General features: G+C 44.0%; 1 long non-coding RNA gene across 2 annotated transcripts; it reads right to left on the minus strand.

Annotated features, from left to right (window-relative positions):
- Positions 1-4,522: 4,522 nt before the first annotated feature.
- LOC128896629 (uncharacterized) lies at positions 4,523-5,249 on the minus strand. 2 transcript variants are annotated; one of them, XR_008462051.1, is made up of 3 exons: positions 5,050-5,249; positions 4,693-4,971; positions 4,523-4,622 (listed from the first exon to the last, which is right to left on the minus strand). It is a non-coding gene; the product is annotated as an uncharacterized LOC128896629 (long non-coding RNA). The 2 variants fall into 2 exon arrangements; XR_008462052.1 differs by having other exon boundaries at positions 4,571-4,612.
- Between the last annotated feature and the right edge of the window lie 2,959 nt (positions 5,250-8,208).

Consider the following 8,208-nt stretch of genomic DNA (forward strand, 5'->3'; position numbering starts at 1 on the left):
TTACTCAATGATAATGGACACGAACGGATGTAACGTTTATGGCGCAGGGGGCGTCAGATCCCCGGTAAGGAGTAGTCGACCAGGCTCCCCCGCGTCGTTATCCTACAACTGGGAGAACCCCGGGGTGGACCACCAGGTCCCTGGGTTCAGCTGTACGAGTTGAGAGGCTGGAGAGTCGTCGGCTGCGACCCGGGCGACGAATAGGGTTAGGGGAGGACCTAACGGCTAACGGTGCCGACTCAGACGCCTCGACAGGCTCCGTTGTGTCGGCCTCGTCCGTGGGGTCCTTCATGAGTGCACGAAAAAGGGGCCGCCCGCCTACAACGGGTGATTCTTCCGCCCTCGCCGAGACGAAGCGACGACTCCTGGAGCTCCAGGTTCGGGAACTGAGCTTCAGACAGAGCCCAACGTGGAGGGCCCCTCAGTGGTCCCACCTCCACCCAGGACTTCGACCGCGAAGTCCAGTCCAGTAAGTCGCTCAGGGAAAAGAGGGAGCTGGCCTCAGAAATGCGCCACGCGCCCACCTCCGAACTGGGGGCAAAGATTTTCGAGTCGCTGGACGCGATCCATAAAGTCGCTCAGTGCTCGAACAATCTTAAGGGCTGGCTGGTGCGCCAGCTTCGGCTTGCGGCGCTGACTATAAAGACCGCCGCGGTCGAGCAGACCCAGCGAATGAAGGTATCGGGAATGGAGGAGAAGCTGGAGAGGACGGTTTCGGAGCTCCGCAACCGCGTCGTGTCGGGGCGGGTCCCGCTCCAGTGGAGGCGGGCGCGGATGGTCCTCGTCACGAAAAAGGGAAAGCCCGCGGGCGATCCCTCCGCGTATCGGCCGATCTGTCACCTCGACGAAGCGGGCAAGCTCTTTGAGCGTGTGCTCGCTGCCCGCCTGTCGGGGATCCTGTTCGATATTGTATAAAAATAAACTTAATATATAAAAATGTAGTTTCCATAACAAAACATGGTATAAACGGAAAAAAAAGTAAAAAAGAAATAAGTGACTCCTACCGGGATCGAACCGCTTCCAGCACAAAAGATCGTCTTCGCAACATGGCACGCTATCGACTGTGCCACGCTGCTTCTATAATACCTCGAACTCTTATACGGTTGACACTCGTCAATCGAAATTTAGCTATTTTTAAAAATTGATTTCTCGATAATGAAATAGTGTCGCGGCTTCTCACTTGCAGAGATTGTTCTACATTCCCTTCTTTACATATGAAAAAAATTTGATTAAATAATTCGGGGGACAATAGACAATGTCTCCTTGTAAGCTATGTGAACGTGGGACCTGACTAAAAAAAATTAACTTTTTTTACGGAAAATTATAGTATTTTGTTTGTAGTCTCATCAATTGATATATGAAAAAAAATTATAACAACTTAATACTAAAATCGAAATGAAATTATCATTTTCCGTAAAAAAACGTTAATTTTTTGGCAGTTGGGTGTCAGGTTCACATACCCTAGTAGCGCGAAATATTGAATACAGATTCATACAATAAAAGATTCAATCTCATTTTAATATCTAGATACGCGGTAGCGTCTCAAAGCCAAGTTCATGTAAAATTATACAGCCACCCTGTATAACGTGGCGCTACCGATTATCTTTTACAGGATAAATATACGTATGATATTTATTCTAGATTTAGACAAAAATATATATATTTTTTTTAAGTATAAAATGAATACCTATTCATTATTTAGAATGGAATATTTTTTCCCAAATATAAAATAGATATTTATTTAATATTCGCAACAATATATTTTTTCTCCAATTTAAAATACATATTCATCTGATATTCTCGGTCCTACCCCCGAAAGGGGGGAGAGGATAAGGTTGAGTGCCTACCGGGCGCGTCCCCGGGTGGCGAATAGAGAAACGGCCAGAGATGCCGAAGTCAGACCCGTACCGAGTTGCGGATCTCAAGCCGCGTTCGGTCGGGGAGGCCAAGGTGGCAGGGTCAGTAAGGGCTATAAGGGACCCGGCAGGCGTAAAACCCGGCCCAGGGGAACCAAGGCCCCGCCGCGGACCAACTCCCCAAGCCAAGGTGTAAGCCATCGTGCCGAGGGCTGGATGGCACCGGGGTGACGGTATCGTGAACGATGCTCTTGGGGCACCAGGCAAATCCCATTGTATTTTAGCCTTACACCCGCAAGCAATCTCTGCGGGGACGGAGAGAATATTTCTTGCCCTCTCGTGGGATTTTTATGAAACCACATGCTTTTTCTATTACACCCATTTTTTTATTTTTATATTTACGCGAAGGGACTTCGACAGGGGGGCCTTCGACTACGCCCGGTGTGGTTGAGGCGGACCTCTGTGTCGGCGAGATACTTACCGAGCTGACGCGAGGGCTGTCGATGACCACACCACAATCGTCTGTGGAGACGGAGGGCTCGGCACCGACTGGGACCACTGAATCCACAGACACCAAACGCACATGGAAGAAGAAGAGTGGAGCCACTAAGAGGAAGGCGCGCAAAGCCAAATTGGCAGAGCGTTTGTCGGCCTCTGAGGCGGCTAACTCGGACGAAGTGGCAGGGAACTCGGGAGGGGTCCAGGATCAGGGCTTGAAAAGGCCCAGATCAGATGAAGAGACTCCTCTTAAGCCCTGAAAAAAGGGTAAAGTTGTCTGCCCTATCAGGTTACGCCGAGGCGTTGAAGGGCGGCAGGAGAGCGGCTTTGGCGCTCTCCGGCTATCCCGAGGCATTACTTACCAAAGGGAAGGCAAAACAGGTGCAGCTTGGGCTCATGGAGGCCCAAGATGCAGAGGAGAAGGCCCCTCGTTTTGAGGGAGTAAAGTTCAAGCAGGAGCTCCTGTGAATCACCTGCTCGGAGGATGAGGCATCAGCAGGATGACAGCGGTCTTGCCCATGATGGTGGAGAGCACCGAGGTCATCCTGAGGAGGCTAAGACATGCCAACCCTGGCCTACGGACCTCCTTATGGTGGCTGTGGGACAGGAAGGTAGTCGACAGCGCTACACACACGGTGCTCAGCGTAGACGCCGAATCCCTTAAAATCTTAAGGGTTGAGAGGCTCAGGCCCCACTGCGGACTGGGAAGGGCTCATTTTTATGAGACCCGTACCTGGACCGGGGTGGGGACCGGGGGACCCTCGCACAAAGGTGCGGAACCGGCGAAGGGGGGTGGAACCGGGGCTGGGGAACCGATGGAGGTTTCATCGGAATCTGGACCACCGGCCACGAACCCGGTAGCCGAAGTACCAAGAGGTACTAATGTCCCCCTCAGTGGGGGGCCCGAATCCTCGAAGGTGGCGGTAAAAGCCGGCCCTTCGAGGGGAAAGGGACCCGCACCTGAGAGGAGAAGGGGGAGAAAGGGCTCGAGATTGGGGGGCAGGGGTAGGCCCTCCAAGAACCAAGCCCTGATTACGGAGGGCCTAGAGGAGACCCAAAGAGGGTCACAGAAGACCCTCTTAGGGCATCCACAGAAGAAGGCCGGAGGCGGAGAGGAATGGAGGGGGGGGGGGGATGGCCAGTAATTGCGAACCCCCAAACTCCCCGACGCGTCAACGAGCGAGGATCGGCATGGTCCCTACCAACGTGATAGGGGACGGCCTTAGATGTTCGCAGATTAACTTGCGACACTACAAAGCCGCCTCGGCCGTCTTAAGGGGGCAGGTCGGTATTACAGCAGCTACTCTCTGCATAGAAATGGTATTACCATTAGATATGCGGCAGCGGAGGAAAACTAGATGGAGTTGCTCGTTATTGCTATACAGTATAGTTTGTTCTCAACAACATATACTGTATACTTCTTCCTTGAGTGATTTTGAATGCTCCGCGTAGTAATTTTAAAGTGATTTAAACAGGGAGTACGTTGATAGTGCAAGCGTAAAAAGTTAATTATACATTTTAATTGTTCGAAATGTGTTTACGTTATAATAGTTGCAATAAAGAATGTATAAAATCTCTTGAACTGTCACGCTGTACACCTTAGTTTTATCTGTAAGAATAAATGAGTTTAACAATAAGTACTTTTTGAATTTATACTACTTTAATGTAAAACCTGATACCTAGCTTCCTGGTGAATCCACTATTAGTTTCCTATTTCTTCTAAATATTTCTTGCAATGGTATTGACTCCTTTATTGTCATAGAACCTACAATAATAAGTTAGAATGAATTACAATCAATCTGCGTGCAATAAACATGTAAATGTACATGATTTACTTATCTTTATGGTTACACTGCAAGGACCTGCTTCCTTTCCTTTCCTGATAGAGCACGATTTTCATCATTGATAGTAGTCACTAAAAATAATTCAAATAAATTCATAGATGCCAATAACAAGTACTTTTCCATTTGAATGTAAAGATTGATACCTACATTTTCTGAAGACTCCATTACTAGTGTTGACTATTTCTGAGAAATATTTTGTTGCAAGTTACTGGTTGTAGAACTTGTGGTAAAAAGTTAGAACAAGTTGTAATAACTCAGTATGCAATAAACATGTTAATATATGTGTGTTAGTTATATATTAGCATGCATGCATTGCAAAGGCTTACTTTCTTTCTTTTACGCATATATGGTGATTTTCAATTAATACAATTGTCGGACGACAAATACATGTCTTGAAGTATCATGCTGTACACTCTAGTTTCATCTATAAAAATAAAGAAGTTTAATACAAATTACTTTTTGAGTTTATACTAATTGAATGTAAAAATTGATACCTAAGTATCCTGAAGAACCCATTACGAGTGTTCCCTATCTCTGATAAATATTTTGTTGCAGTATCGCTGACCCCTTTCGATTATAGTTTCTGGTCATAGAACCTGTCAGAAAAAGTTAGAACGAATTGTAATCAACTTGTATACAATAAGACTGTAAATGTGTGTATGTTAGTTACTTATCTGTATCCAACCATTTCGAATACTTGCTTTCTTTCCTTGCTTCATACAGCTTGGTTTTTGTCTTTGATACTAGTCAGTGGAAATAAATGAAGCAAATTTCTAGATCAACAAAAAACTGAAGATTATTTTCAATTAATCCAATTATTTCCATAACAAAAGTATAAATGTCATACTTACACTTTTATACATGTCATTTCCCATTGAACTGAAAGAATAGCTGCAACTAAAAATTATTAATAGGAAAGTTTGAAGAGTCCCACCACCAACCTCGTCATAGACGGTCCTCTTCACTTTCCATATGTACATTTTACTATTTCCTTACTTACCGGTCAGGAACATTGCTTATTTCACAGCTTTATGGATTCGCTGATGCACACGCCGGTGTATATGTACATTATTTTATACAGCTTTTGAATTCGCTGATGCACACGCAGGTGCATATGTACATTTTTATATAGATTTTCATTTGGTACTCGTAGATGCTCCGCCTATTTTTACATACGGCGGTTCTCTAATCGGCTGGTATCGATTAAATCTGCTATCTATGATCTCTGGCAACAAAGAGTCCTTATAAAACTTTTTGAGTTTTTCCTTCATCTGTGTTGCCCAGAATTGATCATTTCTTGATACTTTTATCATTTTTACTCCTTTCGGCGTCCATAAACCAAATAGACAATATTGTCTATTTGTTATGTGCAGCTGTCCTTGCACTTGATAATAATAATGGTAGTGGTGGTTACTTCGACGATGGTATCATCGTCTACGCTGCCATCAGGAGTTGCACCTAAATAAGGCACAACGGCATCGATGAAGAGGCCATATGGTCGAATATGAATTCCTAATTCTTCTTCCAGTTGCGTTTGCTTCGTTCTCCCTTCCGTATTGTAGGCATCGTAGATTCGGTATTTGCGGATACATTATACTTTTCAAAGTATTTGCTCGCGGTGTATCTTTTCGTAATCGGTATATCTTGCCGAAATTGGATGCGGTTAATAATTTTCTCCTATAAGCTATCCATTTCTCGCTTTCCGCTTGATCTCGAGTTTCTGCTTCTATCGTGTGCCGCATCGTTTGCCATTCGTGGAGTATATCCATGTGCCTTTTATACTCGGCAGAATATACAGTATCTTCCATATCGGGTTTGTCTGCGTTGGGACCGTAATCCTGGTCGCAAGATTATTGCTTATTTTTTAAGTGGGATATTTTGGCATTTTCCTTACGATGGTTGTCGGTTCTTCGTCCACTGCCATACTCAATTTGCTGTACGTCTCTGTCGTGTTGAATTGGACGACAGCAGCGTTGACTCTGCCCTGATACGAGCCTTTTCGTCCAAAATTTATTTTTTTACCTCCGATAAATTTGGCAATGATATTATTAAAGCTTACAACAGCATTATTATTCAGACCGTACAGCAAACTTTCAGCTTTAGCGAAAGTTTTCATTGCTTCTTCGATATTTCGATATATACCGGCTTCTTTCAACTTTGGACCATAATTCACTCTGTCGGGGTCAGAGTATTTCTTACAAAAGTATGCTAACTTCTGACAGTCCTTGTGCTCCCCGAAAACGTGACTGGGTACATTTTTCATATCTTCTTTCAAATTTTGTATATGTTCAACGAGTCTTAATTTCTCTTTTGATCGGTATTCTGCAACATTCTTGATACCTGTACGTAGGCGTATAGCATTCTGCTGTACGATAGCTCTTAGCTCCTTGTGGCGGTCTTTTGTTACAATATCGGTAATTTTTCTACCGAAATTGCGAAGCAGGTGATTGGTGCATTCTATTTTTCGTACACGCACCATGTACTTTTCATATGGATCATTGTCCAATATCTTCTTGTACACGCTGCTATCGCCATCGGCAACAAGTATAGAGTAGATGAGGTCGTGCATTTCTATGCTGCACTTGAATCTTTCCACAATAGCAGCACTTTCCATCCCAGTCGAATTCTGGTTACGACCCCAGTTTTTAAAGCATCGATACTCGCGTGCTTCTTCCATGTTTTTCGTCGCTCTTTGGCAAATCAGGAAAAATTTATTTTTCACGCTGATATATAATACTTTTTTCGTGTGGTATCCCACAATGACTCCTACCCCAGAAAGGGAATTGTAATCACCTCCGCGGTATAACCTCTTCATCCAGCTGTCATCCGCGATAACTGATATCGACGGTGTATCAGTTCCTGGAACTATATCGCCCCTTGCTCTGGCTAATTCTTGTTCATCTCTTCCTGCATCTTCCATTTCGCGTTGTGCGGTCACTTCGAAGGCATCGATTATGTCATTCTGACATTTCTCATATATTCTTTTCGTCATGCAGGACACGTCCATAACAGAAATTACTTCTTCCAGTTGATTGTATCCGCCGCCCGTCACCATTGTTGCGGAAACAGCGGCGTGGTTGATATCCATGCTGCCATGATTCTGCTGAAGACAGAATATACGCTCCACGTGATTACACATTCGGCATTGAACATTGTACGTTTTTTCCAATCCATACTGTTGACATCCAATTATGTCAAAATGTTCAATGCCACAGCCTATAGTCGAATGATTTTGCAAATTTTCTATTTGTTTGAAAACATACGCAAAATCAGCGAAGTCTATACCTCTAGATATTGAATTTTTCAACTGTTGTGGTTCCGCTCGCTCTACCACATAGTTACAGTCGTAATTCATCGAATTTGACATAGCAGGAACTTCATCCTCTTGGAATATTTGGTACGAAGTACCTGCTTCCTCCGCGGTACTTCGACTTACCGCGAGGCACGCTGCTTTTTTTATTTGCCGGCTATACGAAAAGAATGAATAATTATAATTAATTATATGCGAGGCATACATAAATGTAAGAAAAATGTATTATACAAATGTACGAAGACGACAGAAATTCGACAATAATAAAATGAACGGAATTGCATGAAAAATAGAAGTGCCCAATCAGAAGCTATCTGAGTTGGAAATAGTCTGATTTACGTGACATTAGGTACCATTTTAATCAAGAAAACACCAAAAAATTCTTTGGTGACATCTTTTCCATTGATTCAATGAAGGGCACAGAATTTGATTTTGTGAACAATTGATGAGCCACCGGCCTCGCGACCGTAGGCAGCCGAGCAAACTCAGGTATGGTGCTTAGCGGACAACAAAGGATAGCGGGCAAAGTACCAAAAATATATCAGTCGTTTGATATTTTTCATGACAGCCTCATGGAAATACCATCAATGGATTCCTGGTGTCATCCCGATTAAAATGATACCTCACTTCAGGTACATCGGATTACCTGTAATAAAATTCTCTTTTGATTATGCAATTACATTGTGGATGTGATTTCGTC

Source organism: Hylaeus anthracinus, unplaced genomic scaffold (genome assembly GCF_026225885.1).
Source record: "Hylaeus anthracinus isolate JK02 unplaced genomic scaffold, UHH_iyHylAnth1.0_haploid 11863, whole genome shotgun sequence".
NCBI classification, from domain to species: Eukaryota; Metazoa; Arthropoda; class Insecta; order Hymenoptera; family Colletidae; genus Hylaeus; species Hylaeus anthracinus.